The 19911-nt window shown below is 40.3% G+C and overlaps 1 protein-coding gene across 1 annotated transcript in view; it reads left to right on the forward strand.

Moving 5' to 3' along the window:
- XPNPEP3 (X-prolyl aminopeptidase 3) overlaps positions 1-19911 on the forward strand; it is a 289754-nt gene that overhangs the window by 39302 nt on the left and 230541 nt on the right. The window lies entirely within an intron of this gene.

Below are 19911 nucleotides of genomic sequence, written 5' to 3' on the forward strand. Positions count from 1 at the left end.
ATATATATATATGTATGTATATGTATGTATATATGTATATATATATATATATGTATATATGTGTGTGTGTGTATATATATATATATATATATATATATATATGTGTGTGTGTGTGTGTGTGTGTGTATATATATATATATATATATATATATATATATATATATGTGTATGTGTGTGTGTGTGTGTGTGTGTGTATATATATATATATATATATATATATATATATATATATATATATATATATATATATATATGTGTGTGTGTGTGTATGTGTATATATATATATATATATATATATATATATATATATGTGTGTGTATATATATATTTCTTCTGTTAAGTGTGATCAGTCCACGGGTCATCATTACTTCTGGGATATTACTCCTCCCCAACAGGAAGTGCAAGAGGATTCACCCAGCAGAGCTGCATATAGCTCCTCCCCTCTACGTCACTCCCAGTCATTCTCTTGCACCCAACGACTAGATAGGATGTGTGAGAGGACTATGGTGATTATACTTAGTTTTATATCTTCAATCAAAAGTTTGTTATTTTAAAATAGCACCGGAGTGTGTTATTACCTCTCTGGCAGAGTTTGAAGAAGAATCTACCAGAGTTTTTGCTATGATTTTAGCCGGAGTAGTTAAGATCATATTGCTGTTTCTCTGCCATCTGAGGAGAGGTAAACTTCAGATCAGGGGACAGCGGGCAGATGAATCTGCATAGAGGTATGTAGCAGCTTTTATTTTCTGACAATGGAATTGATGAGAAAATCCTGCCATACCGATATAATGTCATGTATGTATACTTTACACTTCAGTATTCTGGGGAATGGTACTTCACTAGAATTACACTGTAAGAAGTACATAAAGCTGTTTAACAACTAGAAATTATGTTTAACGTTTTTGCTGGAATGTAAAATCGTTTTCATTTGCTGAGGTACTGAGTGAATAAATGTTTGGGCACTATTTTTCCACTTGGCAGTTGCTTAATCTTTTTTCTGACATTTTCTGTTCTCTCTCACTGCTGTGTGTGAGGGGGAGGGGCCGTTTTTTGGCGCTTTTGCTACGCATCAGATATTTCAGTCAGCAGCTCATTGTATTTCCTGCATGATCCGGTTCATCTCTACAGAGCTCAGGGGTCTTCAAAACTTCTTTTGAGGGAGGTAATTTCTCTCAGCAGAGCTGTGAGAATTATAGTTGACTGAGATAAAAAACGTTTATTCTGTAATTTGTTTCCTGCTTTCAGAATTTGTTATCTTTGCTAATGGGATTAAACCTTTGCTAAAGTTGTGTTGTTTACAAGGATTGAGGCTATAACTGTTTCAATTTATTAATTTTCAACGGTCATAGATCTTCTGTGCTTCTTAAAGGCACAGTACGTTTTTAATATTATTCTAATTGAATTGTATTCCAAGTTGCAAGTTTATTTGCTAGTGTGTTAAACATGTCTGATTCAGAGGAAGATACCTGTGTCATTTGTTGCAATGCCAAAGTGGAGCCCAATAGAAATTTATGTACTAACTGTATTGATGCTACTTTAAATAAAAGTCAATCTGTACAAATTGAACAAATTTCACCAAACAACGAGGGGAGAGTTATGCCGACTAACTCGCCTCACGTGTCAGTACCTGCATCTCCCGCTCGGGAGGTGCGTGATATTGTAGCGCCGAGTACATCTGGGCGGCCATTACAAATCACATTACAGGATATGGCTACTGTTATGACTGAAGTTTTGGCTAAATTACCAGAACTAAGAGGTAAGCGTGATCACTCTGGGGTGAGAACAGAGTGCGCTGATAATATTAGGGCCATGTCAGACACTGCGTCACAGGTGGCAGAACATGAGGACGGAGAACTTCATTCTGTGGGTGACGGTTCTGATCCAAACAGACTGGATTCAGATATTTAAAATTTTAAATTTAAACTGGAAAACCTCCGTGTATTACTAGGGGAGGTGTTAGCGGCTCTGAATGATTGTAACACAGTTGCAATACCAGAGAAAATGTGTAGGTTGGATAAATATTTTGCGGGTACCGGCGAGTACTGAGGTTTTTCCTATACCTAAGAGACTTACTGAAATTGTTACTAAGGAGTGGGATAGACCCGGTGTGCCGTTCTCACCCCCTCCGATATTTAGAAAAATGTTTCCAATAGACGCCACCACACGGGACTTATGGCAAACGGTCCCTAAGGTGGAGGGAGCAGTTTCTACTTTAGCTAAGCGTACCACTATCCCGGTGGAGGATAGCTGTGCTTTTTCAGATCCAATGGATAAAAAATTAGAGGGTTACCTTAAGAAAATGTTTGTTCAACAAGGTTTTATATTGCAACCCCTTGCATGCATTGCGCCGATCACGGCTGCAGCGGCATTCTGGATTGAGTCTCTGGAAGAGAACATTAGTTCAGCTACTCTGGACGACATTACGGACAGGCTTAGAGTCCTTAAACTAGCTCATTCATTTCGGAGGCCGTAGTACATCTTACTAAACTTACGGCGAAGAATTCAGGATTCGCCATTCAGGCACGCAGGGCGCTGTGGCTAAAATCCTGGTCAGCTGATGTTACTTCTAAGTCTAAATTGCTTAATATACCTTTCAAAGGGCAGACCTTATTCGGGCCCGGGTTGAAAGAGATTATCGCTGACATTACAGGAGGTAAAGGCCATGCCCTGCCTCAGGACAAAGCCAAAGCTAAGGCTAGACAGTCTAATTTTCGTTCCTTTCGTAATTTCAAAGCAGGAGCAGCATCAACTTCCTCTGCACCAAAACAGGAAGGAGCTGTTGCTCGCTACAGACAAGGCTGGAAACCTAACCAGTCCTGGAACAAGGGCAAGCAGACCAGGAAACCTGCTGCTGCCCCTAAAACAGCATGAATTGAGGGCCCCCGATCCGGGATCGGATCTAGTGGGGGGCAGACTTTCTCTCTTCGCCCAGGCTTGGGCAAGAGATGTCCAGGATCCCTGGGCGCTAGAGATAATATCTCAGGGATACCTTCTGGACTTCAAATACTTTCCTCCAAGAGAGAGATTTCATCTGTCAAGGTTGTCAACAATCCAGACAAAGAAAGAGGCGTTTCTACGCTGCGTACAAGAGCTCTTGTTAATGGGAGTAATCCATCCAGTTCCACGATCGGAACAGGGACAGGGGTTTTACTCAAATCTGTTTGTGGTTCCCAAAAAAGAGGGAACTTTCAGACCAATCCTGGACTTAAAGATCCTAAACAAATTCCTAAGAGTTCCATCGTTCAAGATGGAGACTATTCGGACAATTTTACCTATGATCCAAGAGGGTCAGTACATGACCACTGTAGATTTAAAAGATGCTTACCTTCACATACCGATTCACAAAGATCATTACCGGTACCTAAGGTTTGCCTTCCTAGACAGGCATTACCAGTTTGTGGCTCTTCCATTCGGATTGGCTACAGCTCCAAGAATCTTCACAAAGGTTCTGGGTGCTCTTCTGGCGGTACTAAGACCGCGGGGAATCTCGGTAGCTCCATACCTAGACGACATTCTGATACAAGCTTCAAGCTTTCAAACTGCCAAGTCTCATACAGAGTTAGTACTGGCATTTCTAAGGTCACATGGATGGAAGGTGAACGAAAAGAAAAGTTCACTCGTTCCACTCACAAGAGTTCCCTTCCTGGGGACTCTTATAGATTCTGTAGAAATTAAGATTTACCTGACAGAGGACAGGCTAACAAGACTTCAAAGTGCTTGCCGCACCCTTCATTCCATTCAATACCCGTCAGTGGCTCAATGCATGGAGGTAATCGGCTTAATGGTAGCGGCAATGGACATAGTACCCTTTGCACGCTTACACCTCAGACCACTGCAACTGTGCATGCTAAGTCAGTGGAATGGGGATTACTCAGACTTATCCCCTTCTCTGAATCTGGATCAAGAGACCAGAAATTCTCTTCTATGGTGGCTTTCTCGGCCACATCTGTCCAGGGGGATGCCATTCAGCAGACCAGACTGGACAATTGTAACAACAGACGCCAGCCTTCTAGGTTGGGGTGCCGTCTGGAATTCTCTGAAGGCTCAGGGACAATGGAGTCAGGAGGAGAGTCTCCTGCCAATAAACATTCTGGAATTGAGAGCAGTTCTCAATGCCCTCCTGGCTTGGCCCCAGTTGACAACTCGGGGGTTCATCAGGTTTCAGTCGGACAACATCAAGACTGTAGCTTACATCAACCATCAGGGAGGGACAAGAAGCTCCCTAGCTATGATGGAAGTATCAAAGATAATTCGCTGGGCAGAGTCTCACTCTTGCCACCTGTCAGCAATCCACATCCCGGGAGTGGAGAACTGGGAGGCGGATTTCTTAAGTCGTCAGACTTTTCATCCGGGGGAGTGGGAACTCCATCCGGAGGTCTTTGCCCAAATACTTCGACGTTGGGGCAAACCAGAGATAGATCTCATGGCGTCTCGACAGAACGCCAAGCTTCCTCGTTACGGGTCCAGATCCAGGGATCCAGGAGCAGTCCTGATAGATGCCCTGACAGCACCTTGGGACTTCAGGATGGCTTACGTGTTTCCACCCTTCCCGATGCTTCCTCGATTGATTGCCAGAATCAAACAAGAGAGAGCATCAGTGATTCTAATAGCACCTGCGTGGCCACGCAGGACTTGGTATACAGACCTGGTGGACATGTCATCCTGTCCACCTTGGTCTCTACCTCTGAAACAGGACCTTCTGATACAGGGTCCCTTCAAACATCAAAATCTAACTTCTCTGAAGCTGACTGCTTGGAAATTGAACGCTTGATTTTATCAAGACGTGGGTTTTCTGAGTCAGTTATTGATACCTTAATACAGGCTAGGAAACCTGTTACCAGAAAGATTTACCATAAGATATGGCGTAAATACCTATATTGGTGTGAATCCAAAGGTTACTCTTGGAGTAAGGTTAGGATTCCTAGGATATTGTCTTTTCTACAAGAAGGTTTAGAAAAGGGTTTATCTGCTAGTTCATTAAAGGGACAGATCTCAGCTCTGTCCATTCTGTTACACAAACGTCTGTCAGAAGTTCCTGACGTCCAGGCTTTTTGTCAGGCTTTGGCCAGGATTAAGCCTGTGTTTAAAACTGTTGCTCCACCATGGAGTTTAAACCTTGTTCTTAATGTTTTACAGGGCGTTCCGTTTGAACCCCTTCATTCCATTGATATAAAGTTGTTATCTTGGAAAGTTCTATTTTTAATGGCTATTTCCTCGGCTCGAAGAGTCTCTGAATTATCAGCCTTACATTGTGATTCTCCTTATTTGATTTTTCATTCGGATAAGGTAGTTCTGCGTACTAAACCTGGGTTCTTACCTAAGGTAGTTACTAACAGGAATATCAATCAAGAGATTGTTGTTCCTTCTTTGTGCCCAAATCCTTCTTCGAAGAAGGAACGTCTACTGCACAACCTGGATGTAGTCCGTGCTCTAAAATTTTACTTACAGGCAACTAAGGAATTTCGACAAACGTCTTCTCTGTTTGTCGTTTACTCTGGGCAGAGGAGAGGTCAAAAAGCTTCTGCTACCTCTCTTTCTTTTTGGCTTCGTAGCATAATTCGTTTAGCTTATGAGACTGCTGGACAGCAGCCTCCTGAAAGAATTACAGCTCATTCTACTAGAGCTGTGGCTTCCACTTGGGCCTTCAAGAATGAGGCCTCTGTTGAGCAGATTTGCAAGGCTGCAACCTGGTCTTCGCTTCATACTTTTTCCAAATTTTACAAATTTGACACTTTTGCTTCATCGGAGGCTATTTTTGGGAGAAAGGTTCTTCAGGCAGTGGTTCCTTCTGTATAAAGAGCCTGCCTATCCCTCCCGTCATCCGTGTACTTTTGCTTTGGTATTGGTATCCCAGAAGTAATGATGACCCGTGGACTGATCACACTTAACAGAAGAAAACATAATTTATGCTTACCTGATAAATTCCTTTCTTCTGTAGTGTGATCAGTCCACGGCCCGCCCTGTTTTTAAGGCAGGTAAATATTTTTTAATTTATACTCCAGTCACCACTTCACCCTTGGCTTTTCCTTTCTCGTTGGTCCTTGGTCGAATGACTGGGAGTGACGTAGAGGGGAGGAGCTATATGCAGCTCTGCTGGGTGAATCCTCTTGCACTTCCTGTTGGGGAGGAGTAATATCCCAGAAGTAATGATGACCCGTGGACTGATCACACTACAGAAGAAAGGAATTTATCAGGTAAGCATAAATTATGTTATGTGTGTGTATATATATATGTGTGTGTATATATATATATGTGTGTGTGTATATATATATATATGTGTGTGTATATATGTGTGTGTATATATATGTATATATATATGTGTGTGTGTGTGTGTGTGTATGTGTGTGTATATATATATATATATATATATATATATATATATATATATATATATATATATATATATATATATATATATATATATTTTCTCCTGTTAAGTGTAGTCAGTCCACGGGTCATCCATTACTTATGGGATTATATCTCCTCCCTAAAATGGAGAGAATTGGACCGAGCGCTACAATGGGGCCTTAAGCTTACTAACAGTTAGCCTCCTAGTAGGCTGATAATAGTACTAATATGAAAAGGTGAGAGTAAGCGCTAAAAGAGCTTAAAAGGCTAACAAACTTGTGGCTAAATCTTACAATTTATTACCTTCGATAAAGGCTAAACATAAAATATCACAATAAAACCACAATAACACAATAAAATTAGAAACATGGATCCATGTCTAACTACTAAAAACAAAAGTACATAATAAAATCTCCTGGGAGATGCGAATTACAGTGGGAGTGTTGACACTCCTTGATGGTGATACACAAGTGTGGGAAGTAGAATAGAAATGCAAATACTAATACTTATAAGCAAAGTTATAAACCATAAAACGATTCCAAACTCACAATGTCAATCAAATATAAAGTCAATCAAAAATGGTGAAAAAATAGTGGAAAAAGTAAAATGTGAATGTTCGTATTAAACCGTGGGTGTGTCCTCCAACGTTGCTGATGGGTAGTGAGAGATCTATAGTCAAATGTAGATGTTAGATGAAGTTGTAAAAAAATGAGTAAAGATGAGTGAAAAATACAATTCAACCTTTAGGCAAAGGTCATTTAGAACCAAAATACAAAAAACAAAAAGCAAAAAATAGAAAAAATAATAATAAATGATAAAATCCACTTTGGTAAAATCATATATGAAATGTAGCAATCCAAAAAAAAAAAAAAAAAAAAAAGAGTTCGTGTTAGTTGTGTGCAAAAAATGGGGGATTAAAACAAATTCTGTGCCCAGTGTGTTCAATGTCCCATCCGATGTTAAAAGTAAAATCACAATAGATAGCAACAAAAAAACCTGTAGGAAAATAAAGAAAAACAAAAATAGTGCAACACTGTATACAATGGATAATAATGGTAATTAAAATCAAGCTCACCAGTATGCCAACGCGTTTCGGCCTAGATTAGGCCTTTCTCAAGACTATACTGTGTAGTGATCTCTGGGAGCTTTAAATAGAGAGTGTGAGAAAACAATTGGTGCCGTTTTGGCGCCAAAATCGGAAAGACTTCCCTTTCCTGTTTGCCCCATTGCATCTCTGGGATGTTTCCTGTGGTTTCTATCCTATTCCCATCCAACCTGTATTAATTGTAAATTAGAGAGCCTCTGTTCTATGTATCGGTCTAGAAATGGCCTTATTGTTCCTAAGGATTATTTGGCAATCATTCCGGTACTCTTCTACAGTGGCTCTATACATCCATTATGTATAGTAATAAACTGTTTGCTGTCTGCGGACTGATTTCCCTTTTTTTCCCGTGTTGATGTTATTATTAGGGAATGGATGCTTACTTTTGATCAACCTAATCCTTATATAGTCAGAAGCGCTCAAATCGGAAGACACCGGATGTTTACACAGCCGACTTCCGCCTTAGCTCCTTGGATGCGCTCAGATCGGGAGATACCGGATGTTTACACAGCCGACTTCCGCCCTGATTTATTTGCTCCATTACGTTATGGAGTGTGACCGGAAGTGAAGTCATGTCTTCCGGTTTGGCTTCTGGTTGTTGTGGTAGATTACCACATTTGTCAGTTTTATTGTCAATGCCGATTTTGGTTAGAACCTGATATGTCCATATTTAGGCTTTAGCTGCATATGTATGTGCATTTTAAAAGGTAAATCAGAGTGGAATTGTCAAATCAATATATTTAGTAAATTAGTGGGATATATATTCAGAGTCTTCATGATATTATGAAACTTCTTAGTCTGTCACTACTTTGTGGAACGGCTATAATTATCTAGCTTATCTCAATATTTGTAACGATCTCTATTCTGATCTGTTAGTCTATATTAGAAAAAGACAAAATAAAACAAATTAAACCCTGTGTTTGTATATTTCTCACTACCTACTGTTATGGTCAACAGGGGTGATGTGGATCTGTTATATATATCCTAAAATGGAGTTTTAGAGTTCACCGGAGTTGTTATCTTTCTGTTAAGTGAACCCGTTAGTTATGGGTACACTGAGAGTTTGGACCTTACTGTTCTTTAAGATGGAGTTATAAACTCAAGGTACTTGAGTGGTACATTTAGATAAATACGTGGGTGTCATACTGAGGGTGGCTATTTCTCAAATATAAGCTGGGGTCTGATAATGATCAAGAAGATCTATTCTTATAGGTGACTTATGTTGGATATTCTGACATGCATAGTGTAACTATACTTGGATCTTTAGTTTGCTTGTTGTGCTTTAGGATTTACCATTTTCTTCTTCTTTGGGCTATAATTTATGGATCAGATTGTGAACGAGTGATCTACTAGTGAGGGATTCATGTTCAATTCGAAAGTTCTAACCTCAGTAAATGTCTAGGTGTTGTTGAATTAGATATTTCTGAATGATTTCTTAAAAACTGTTTTCTAAATAGTTATTTTTAGTGTATGGATCTGTTGTCAGACATAATGTACTATTGTTTATATCATCCTTTGTATCCCTTATATTTATACTGGTATATTTCTATACTACAGTAAATTTCTAACTGATACTTGGTTCTTGTCTTTATTATAGAGTTTTGTAAGCACCCTGATTAGATAGTGCAGGACAGGTATTCTATTCTTTCTTAGTTCATCCTTGGTCTATTTCAAAAGGTAGATGTTTAGCAGTTATAGCTTTTAGTTAAATTGCTGACTGGGATGTATTCATTTCGAGGTTCACCTGGTGTGTATTTAACCAGGATGCTTCCTTATTCTAGACCTGGGAGATCAAAGTTATGGTAACCATCTCAGTGGGCTTATACTATGGTCAAGGTACCAATTGTGTCTTATATGGGAACTGTTATTTAATAGAAAGCAAGTGTGTTAGGTCTTCCTTATGATTTAGACCTTTGGGATAAAGACAGTCCATCAAAAAGATCCATCTTGACTCATTAAATAATAGTCTCTGTTCGTGGTTCCCTCCTCGCCAGTCTGCTTTTACCTTTTGGATTCCCAAAAAACTGAAGTCTTTTAGATTTCCCTTATGGGTTGTCGCAAAGTGTTTATAAAGTGGGGTATCCGTTCTACCTTTCTCGATGCATAGGATGTGTTCCCTAATCCTATCCTTAAGGGCTCTTGATGTTTGCCCTACGTATTGCAACCCACAGGTGCAGGAGACTAGATAGATGATATTTTTATCGTTACATCTGATCAACTCTTTGATCCTATATTTCTCGTTCTTTTGAAAGGATGAAAAGGTGTCAGTCTTTCGACCATTCTTGCAGGCTTTACAGCTTGGACATGGATAGAATCCTTTGATGCTTTTCTTTTGGCAGTTTGTAACGTAATTGGTATTCCCTTTTCTTGGAATGCTAGGGGCTAGCATAGTTCTCAAATTCCTAGTTTTCCTGTAAATGAATTTCGGTTGTGAGATCAGCTTTTCACCAATCACGTCGTCCTCCTTGAGTATAGCCCAATGTTTCTTGATAATCCTTTCCAGGATGTATCTGTTCTCACAATATTCCGAAATCATGGGGACATCTATTATGTCATTCCAGATCTTTTTTGGTTTATTTTTGTAGCACAGGAGGTTCTCTCTATCGATCTTGCCAACTTCTTTGATTTTTTCATCCAGGGATTCTTTATCATACCCCCTTTCTAAGAAGCGCTGTTTCAATAGGTCCACCTGTGTGGTCCATTTTTCGGTTGTTGAACAGTTTTTCCTCACCCTCAAAAATTGGCCCTTCGGTATGTTTGATTTCCAGGTAGGATGATGGCAGCTTGTGTTGTGTATATAGTTATTACAGTCAACCTCCTTGAAGAAGGTTGACGTCTCAAGCTTGCCGTTCTTCACCTCAATCCTCAGATCCAAGAAGTCCAATTTCTCTTGGCTGTATTGGTGTGTGAACTTCAGATTTTTCTCGTTGTTGTTGTTCATTATATCAATAGTATACAGCAGATCTTCCAATGAGCCACTCCAAATTATAAAAATGTCATCTATATATCTTGAATACTGGACCAGGTCCGCGCCAGCTGGGCATGAGTCCCAGAAGATGTTTTCCCATGCGCCCATATAAAGATTGGCATAGCTTGGCGCGAACCTGGTCCCCATTGCTGTGCCGCATAGTTGTTTATAAAACTGGTTGTTATTGCAGAAATAGTTATGATTCAAGATATAGTTGATACAGTCCAGTATGAAAATCCTCTGTTCGTCGGGTATTTCCTGATCTTTTTTTAGAAATGAGTTGACCGCCTCTATCCCAAGGTTGTGTGGGATGCTGGTATATAGTGACGCAACGTCACATGTAGCCATTATGTAGTTGTCTTTCCAGGAAATTGTGTTTAGTAGTGACAGAACTTGTGTCGAATCCCTGAGATACGATGGTAATGATACTACATATTTCTGTAATATCTTGTCCACATACTCAGATAAATTGCTTGTCAAGGATCCTATCCCGGATATGATGGGCCTACCCGGTGGATCTATCATAGACTTGTGGACTTTAGGTAGTTGGTAGAAGACAGGTGTTTTTGGGTATGATACTCTGATGTAGTTATATTCCCTTTCGCTGAGAATTCCCTCTGTTTTTGCTTCTCCAAGGAGACAGCAAACAGTTTATTACTATACATAATGGATGTATAGAGCCACTGTAGAAGAGTACCGGAATGATTGCCAAATAATCCTTAGGAACAATAAGGCCATTTCTAGACCGATACATAGAACAGAGGCTCTCTAATTTACAATTAATACAGGTTGGATGGGAATAGGATAGAAACCACAGGAAACATCCCAGAGATGCAATGGGGCAAACAGGAAAGGGAAGTCTTTCCGATTTTGGCGCCAAAACGGCACCAATTGTTTTCTCACACTCTCTATTTAAAGCTCCCAGAGATCACTACACAGTATAGTCTTGAGAAAGGCCTAATCTAGGCCGAAACGCGTTGGCATACTGGTGAGCTTGATTTTAATTACCATTATTATCCATTGTATACAGTGTTGCACTATTTTTGTTTTTCTTTATTTTCCTACAGGTTTTTTTGTTGCTATCTATTGTGATTTTACTTTTAACATCGGATGGGACATTGAACACACTGGGCACAGAATTTGTTTTAATCCCCCATTTTTTGCACACAACTAACACGAACTCTTTTTTTTTTTTTTTTTTGGATTGCTACATTTCATATATGATTTTACCAAAGTGGATTTTATCATTTATTATTATTTTTTCTATTTTTTGCTTTTTGTTTTTTGTATTTTGGTTCTAAATGACCTTTGCCTAAAGGTTGAATTGTATTTTTCACTCATCTTTACTCATTTTTTTTACAACTTCATCTAACATCTACATTTGACTATAGATCTCTCACTACCCATCAGCAACGTTGGAGGACACACCCACGGTTTAATACGAACATTCACATTTTACTTTTTCCACTATTTTTTCACCATTTTTGATTGACTTTATATTTGATTGACATTGTGAGTTTGGAATCGTTTTATGGTTTATAACTTTGCTTATAAGTATTAGTATTTGCATTTCTATTCTACTTCCCACACTTGTGTATCACCATCAAGGAGTGTCAACACTCCCACTGTAATTCGCATCTCCCAGGAGATTTTATTATGTACTTTTGTTTTTAGTAGTTAGACATGGATCCATGTTTCTAATTTTATTGTGTTATTGTGGTTTTATTGTGATATTTTATGTTTAGCCTTTATCGAAGGTAATAAATTGTAAGATTTAGCCACAAGTTTGTTAGCCTTTTATATCTCCTCCCTAACAGGAAGTGCAAGAGGATCACCCAAGCAGAGCTGCTATATAGCTCCTTCCCTCTACGTCATACCCAGTCATTCTCTTGCACCTAACTAATAGATAGGACGTGTGAGAGGACTGTGGTTGTTAAACTTAGTTTTTTTATTTCTTCAATCAAAAGTTTGTTATTTTAAACAGCACCGGAGTGTGTTGTTCTTTCTCAGGCAGCATTAGAAGAAGAATCTACCTGAGTTTATGTATGATCTTAGCGGTCATAACTAAGATCCATTTGCTGTTCTCGGCCATTCTGAGGAGTGAGGTAACTTCAGAACAGGGGACAGCGGGCAGGGTTCACCTGCAAGGAGGTATGTTGCAGTATATTATTTTCTAAGGAATGGAATTGACTGAGAAAATACTGCTGATACCGATGTAATGTAAGTGCAGCCTTAAATGCAGTAGTAGTGACTGGTATCAGGCTGATATGTATGTATGTTTACACTGAGGTATTTCTAGGGAATGGAACTTCACTAAGAAAATACTGTATACATTTAACTTATATTTGAGCCTCCACTGCAGTGAAAGCGACTAGCAGCAGGCTTATTAATAACATTTCATAATTTATATTTAAACGTTTACTGGCATGTTAATCGTTTTTCTCTGAGGTACTTGGTGATAAAACTTTATGGGCATTATTTTTCCACATGGCTGTCGTTTGTTTATGAATAAAATCAGTTTACTGAGCTTCCCCACTGTTGTATTATGAGTGGGAGGGGCCTATTTTGGTGCTTTACTGCGCAGTAAAAATTCAGTCACAGTCTTCCTATTTCTTCCTCCATGATCCAGGACGTCTCTACAGAGCCCAGGGGTCTCCAAAACTAGTTTTGAGGGAGGTAATCACTCACAGCAGACCTGTGAGACTGTGCTTTGACTGTGATAAAAACGCTTATATTAAATTGTTATCCGTTTTTTGGGTACTAAGGGGTTAATCATCCATTTGCTGGTGGGTGCAATCCTTTGCTAACTTAATGCATTTACTGTGAAAATTTGGTTGCTATAACTAATTTGGTTCATTATTTCAACTGTGACAGTTTTTTGTTTTTTTTTTGGTGCTTCTTAAAGGCACAGTAACGTTTTTTATATTGCTTGTAAATTTATTTGAAAAGTATTTTCCAAGCTTGCTAGTCTAATTGCTAGTTTGTTTAAACATGTCTGACACAGAGGAATCTCTTTGTGCAATATGTTTAAAGGCCAATGTGGAGCCCAATAGAAATTTGTGTACTAATTGCATTGATGCTACTTTAAATAAAAGCCAATCTGTACATGTAAAGAAAATTTCACCAGACAACGAGGGGGAAGTTATGCCAACTAACTCTCCTCACGTGTCAGTACCTTCGTCTCCCGCTCAGGAGGTGCGTGATATTGTGGCGCCAAGTACATCAGGGCGGCCCATACAAATCACTTTGCAAGACATGGCTAATGTTATGACTGAAGTATTATCTAAATTGCCAGAATTTAGGGGTAAACGCGACCACTCTGGGGTGAGAACAGAGTGCGCTGATAATAATAGAGCCATGTCTGATACTGCGTCACAATTTGCAGAACATGAGGACGGAGAGCTTCATTCTGTGGGTGACGGATCTGATCCAAGTAAAATGGACTCAGACATTTCAAATTTTAGATTTAAGCTTGAGAACCTCCGTGTTTTACTAGGGGAGGTTTTAGCGGCTCTGAATGATTGTAACACGGTTGCAATTCCAGAGAAATTATGTAGGCTGGATAGATACTATGCGGTACCGGTGTGTACTGATGTATTTCCTATACCTAAGAGGCTTACAGAAATTATTAACAAGGAGTGGGATAGACCCGGTGTGCCTTTTTCACCCCCTCCTATATTTAGAAAAATGTTTCCAATAGACGCCACCACACGGGACTTATGGCAGACGGTCCCTAAGGTGGAGGGAGCAGTTTCTACTCTGGCTAAGCGCACCACTATCCCGGTGGAGGATAGCTGTGCTTTTTCAGATCCAATGGATAAAAAGTTAGAGGGTTACCTTAAGAAAATGTTTGTTCAACAAGGTTTTATATTACAACCCCTTGCATGCATTGCGCCTGTCACGGCTGCGGCGGCATTCTGGTTTGAGTCTCTGGAAGAGACCATTAGCTCAGCTCCATTGGATGAGATTATAGACAAGCTTAGAGTCCTTAAGCTAGCTAATTCATTTATTTCTGATGCCGTAGTACACTTAACTAAGCTTACGGCTAAGAACTCCGGATTCGCCATTCAAGCGCGCAGAGCGCTGTGGCTTAAATCCTGGTCAGCCGATGTGACTTCTAAATCTAAATTGCTTAACATACCTTTCAAAGGGCAGACATTATTCGGGCCCGGTTTGAAAGAAATTATCGCTGACATTACTGGAGGTAAGGGCCATGCCCTGCCTCAAGACAGAGCCAAACCAAGGGCTAAACAGTCTAATTTTCGTGCCTTTCGTAACTTCAAGGCAGGAGCAGCATCAACTTCCTCCGCTCCAAAACAGGAAGGAACTGTTGCTCGCTACAGACAGGGCTGGAAACCTAACCAGTCCTGGAACAAGGGCAAGCAGGCCAGAAAGCCTGCTGCTGCCCCTAAGACAGCATGAAGTGAGGGCCCCCGATCCGGAAACGGATCTAGTGGGGGGCAGACTTTCTCTCTTCGCCCAGGCTTGGGCAAGAGATGTCCAGGATCCCTGGGCGTTAGAGATCATATTTCAGGGATATCTTCTGGACTTCAAAGCTTCTCCTCCAAAAGGGAGGTTTCATCTTTCAAGGTTGTCAGCAAACCAGATAAAGATAGAGGCGTTTCTACGCTGTGTACAAGACCTTTTACTAATGGGAGTGATCCACCTGGTTCCGCGGTCGGAACACGGACAAGGGTTTTACTCAAATCTGTTTGTGGTTCCCAAAAAAGAGGGAACCTTCAGACCAATCTTGAACTTAAAGATCCTAAACAAATTCCTCAGAGTTCCATCGTTCAAAATGGAAACTATTCGGACAATCTTACCTATGATCCAAAAGGGTCAGTACATGACCACAGTGGATTTAAAGGATGCCTACCTTCACATTCCGATTCACAAAGATCATTATCGGTACCTAAGGTTTGCCTTCCTAAACAGGCATTACCAGTTTGTAGCTCTTCCCTCCTGGTTAGCTACGGCTCCAAGAATCTTTACAAAGGTTCTGGGCTCTCTTCTGGCGGTACTAAGACCGCGAGGAATATCGGTAGCTCCGTACCTAGACGACATTCTGATACAAGCGTCAAGTTTCCAAACTGCCAAGTCTCATACAGAGTTAGTTCTGGCATTTCTAAGGTCGCATGGGTGGAAGGTGAACGTAGAAAAGAGTTCTCTATTGCCACTCACAAGAGTTCCCTTCTTGGGGATTCTTATAGATTCTGTAGAAATGAAAATTTACCTGACAGAGGACAGGTTAACAAAACTTCTAAATGCTTGCCGTGTCCTTCATTCTATTCAACACCCGTCAGTGGCTCAATGCATGGAGGTAATCGGCTTAATGGTAGCGGCAATGGACATAGTACCTTTTGCACGCCTGCATCTCAGACCACTGCAATTGTGCATGCTAAGTCAGTGGAATGGGGATTACTCAGATTTGTCCCCTATGCTGAATCTGGATCAAGAGACCAGGGATTCTCTTCTATGGTGGCTTTCTCGGCCACATCTGTCCAGGGGGATGCCCTTCAGCAAACCAGATTGGACGATTGTAACAACAGACGCCAGCCTGCTAGGTTGGGGCGCTGTCTGGAATTCCCTGAAGGCTCAGGGATCATGGACTCAGGAGGAGAGACTCCTTCCAATAAACATTCTGGAATTAAGAGCAGTTTTCAATGCCCTTCTGGCTTGACCTCAGTTAGCAACTCTGAGGTTCATCAGGTTTCAGTCGGACAACATCACGACTGTGGCTTACATCAACCATCAGGGAGGGACAAGGAGTTCCCTAGCGATGATGGAAGTCTCAAAGATAATTCGCTGGGCAGAGTCTCACTCTTGCCACCTGTCAGCGATCCACATCCCAGGCGTGGAGAACTGTCGCCAGACTTTTCATCCGGGGGAGTGGGAACTTCATCCGGAGGTGTTTGCCCAACTGCTTCGGCGTTGGGGCAAACCAGATCTGGATCTCATGGCGTCTCGCCAGAACGCCAAACTTCCTTGTTACGGATCCAGGTCCAGGGACCCGGGAGCGGTACTGATAGATGCTCTGACAGCACCTTGGGTCTTCAACATGGCTTATGTGTTTCCACCCTTCCCGATGCTTCCTCGATTGATTGCCAGGATCAAACAGGAGAGAGAATCGGTGATTCTAATAGCGCCTGCGTGGCCACGCAGGACCTGGTATGCAGATCTAGTGGACATGTCGTCCTGTCCACCATGGTCTCTGCCTCTGAGACAGGACCTTCTGATTCAGGGTCCTTTCAAACATCCAAATCTAATTTCTCTGAGGCTGACTGCATGGAGATTGAACGCTTGATTCTATCAAAGCGTGGATTCTCAGAGTCAGTGATTGATACCTTAATACAGGCTAGGAAACCTGTTACCAGGAAAATTTACCATAAAATATGGCGTAAATACTTGCATTGGTGCGAATCCAAGAGTTACTCATGGAGTAAGGTTAGGATTCCTAGGATATTGTCTTTTCTACAAGAAGGTTTAGAAAAGGGTTTATCTGCTAGTTCGTTAAAGGGACAGATCTCAGCTCTGTCCATCCTTTTACACAAACGTCTGTCAGAAGTTCCAGACGTTCAGGCTTTTTGTCAGGCTTTGGCCAGGATTAAGCCTGTGTTTAAAACTGTTGCTCCACCGTGGAGCTTAAACTTAGTTCTTAACGTTCTACAGGGTGTTCCGTTTGAACCCCTTCATTCCATTGATATCAAGCTGTTATCTTGGAAAGTTCTGTTTTTAATGGCTATTTCCTCGGCTTGAAGAGTCTCTGAATTATCAGCCTTACATTGTGATTCTCCTTATTTGATTTTTCATTCGGATAAGGTAGTCCTGCGTACTAAACCTGGGTTCTTACCTAAGGTAGTCACTAACAGGAATATCAATCAAGAGATTGTTGTTCCATCACTGTGCCCTAACCCTTCTTCAAAGAAGGAACGACTTCTGCACAATCTGGACGTCGTCCGTGCCCTAAAATTTTATTTGCAGGCAACTAAAGATTTTCGCCAAACTTCTTCCCTGTTTGTCGTTTATTCTGGACAGAGGAGAGGTCAAAAAGCTTCGGCTACCTCTCTCTCCTTCTGGCTTCGTAGTATAATACGTTTAGCCTATGAGACTGCTGGACAGCAGCCTCCTGAAAGAATTACAGCTCATTCTACTAGAGCTGTGGCTTCCACTTGGGCCTTTAAAAATGAGGCCTCTGTTGAACAGATTTGCAAGGCTGCAACTTGGTCTTCACTTCACACTTTTTCGAAATTTTACAAATTTGACACTTTTGCTTCTTCGGAGGCTGTTTTTGGGAGAAAGGTTCTTCAGGCAGTGGTTCCTTCCGTGTAAAGGTCCTGCCTGTCCCTCCCGTCATCCGTGTACTTTTAGCTTTGGTATTGGTATCCCATAAGTAATGGATGACCCGTGGACTGACTACACTTAACAGGAGAAAACATAATTTATGCTTACCTGATAAATTCCTTTCTCCTGTAGTGTAGTCAGTCCACGGCCCGCCCTGTTTTTACGGCAGGTCTAAATTTTAAATTAAACTCCAGTCACCACTGCACCCTATAGTTTCTCCTTTCTCGTTTGGTATTCGGTCGAATGACTGGGTATGACGTAGAGGGGAGGAGCTATATAGCAGCTCTGCTTGGGTGATCCTCTTGCACTTCCTGTTAGGGAGGAGATATAATCCCATAAGTAATGGATGACCCGTGGACTGACTACACTACAGGAGAAAGGAATTTATCAGGTAAGCATAAATTATGTTATATATATATTTTTTTAGTGAAAAATTTCTCTGCAGGTCATTTTTAAATAAAATAAAATTGTTAATTTGTCAGTTACACTAAATCACCAGATCAATTGAAATGTGTTGGTTAACTGGAGAATAAAGCAATATTAAAAGTTGTATAATCTAGTGCAGTAGTTAAAAATTGCATTGCAAATTAGCTGCAGACAAAAGTAATTGTAAAATGTCTCTTGAATTAATTTGTTTCCTTTTCTCTTAGTCTAACAGAAATGTAGTTATAAAAAGGTGCATTGCTCATATACACATCTTACATTCAGAGAAAAACAGCTTTGCAGACTGTGAAAAGCTAGGGAAAGAGCTTGCAAAAATCTCAGAGCCAGACAACAATCAATGCACTACTGCATATTTGACTGGTTTCTTCCAACAGCACTTTGCTCTGGGTGCACTGTGTTAAGGAAAACTTATACAATGCAGCCAGAAAACAGCTCTAGTTAAAAAGAACAGCCTAATGTGGAGCAGCACTGAAAAGTTAAAGTGCTAACAGTTCCTGTTCTTTCTGCAGACATGCTGCATTTTCTGTGACATCTCAGATCACTCTATGTTCTGCCTTGGGGTATATGTGCATATATATGTGTGTGTGTATTTCTATCTCTATCCATATATCTGTGTGTGTGTGTGTGTGTGTGTGTGTGTGTGTATATAGATATATAGATATATATGTGTGTGTGTATTTCTATCTCTATATGTGTGTGTGTGTGTATATGTGCATATAATATATATTTATATGTGTGTGTGTGTATTTCTATCTCTATTTGTAAATAAGTTTGTAAAACTGAATTGTGGGTGTGGTGAGGGGTGTATTTATAGGCATTTTGAGGTTTGGGAAACTTTGCCCCTCCTGGTAGGATTGTATATCCCATATGTCACTAGCTCATGGACTCTTGCCAATTACATGAAAGAAAGTATATTTATATAACTGAGATAAGGGGCAGTCTGCAGAGGCTTAGATACAAGTTAATCACAGAGGTAAAAAGTACAGTATATTAATATAACTGAGATAAGGAGCAGTCTGCAGAGGCTTAGATACAGGGTAATCACAGAGGTAAGAAGTATGTTTATATAACTGAGATAAGGAGCAGTCTGCAGAGGCTTAGATACAAGTTAATCACAGAGGAAAAAAGTACAGTATATTAATATAACTGAGATAAGGAGCAGTCTGCAGAGGCTTGGATACAGGGTAATCACAGAGGTAAGAAGTATATTTATATAACTGAGATTGTTATGCAAAAATGGGGAATGGGTAATAAAGGAATTATCTATCTTTTTAAACAATAAACAAATTTGAGTCCCTTTTAAAAGCTAATTTCTCCTCCACTTTTACTTTTTGTCTCCAATCTCTCTCTCGCTCTTTCTCTGCCCCCCGTTTACCCTCTCGGAAGTAACAGTCTAAGCACTAATGGTGCTCCTACAGCCCTAGATGAATAACATACCCTTGAACTTTCTAGGATATATAATATCCCTTCAGATTATATGTTTAGCACATAGCCTAAAATGTGTGGTTGTCAACGCTGCAATAGGAGTGTACATTTTTTTTTTTTTACTCGCCACCATTAAATTTCCATTCGCCAATGGCTAGTAAAGAGTGGAAATTTTGAGCCCTGCTATATAAATATATATAGATTTCATGAGCTAGGGCAATATTGAGAAATCAGATGATGTACAGTATCTTTGAGTATTATATAATATCTTTTTAAACAATAA

This window comes from Bombina bombina, chromosome 7 (genome assembly GCF_027579735.1).
Source record: "Bombina bombina isolate aBomBom1 chromosome 7, aBomBom1.pri, whole genome shotgun sequence".
Lineage (NCBI taxonomy): Eukaryota > Metazoa > Chordata > Amphibia > Anura > Bombinatoridae > Bombina > Bombina bombina.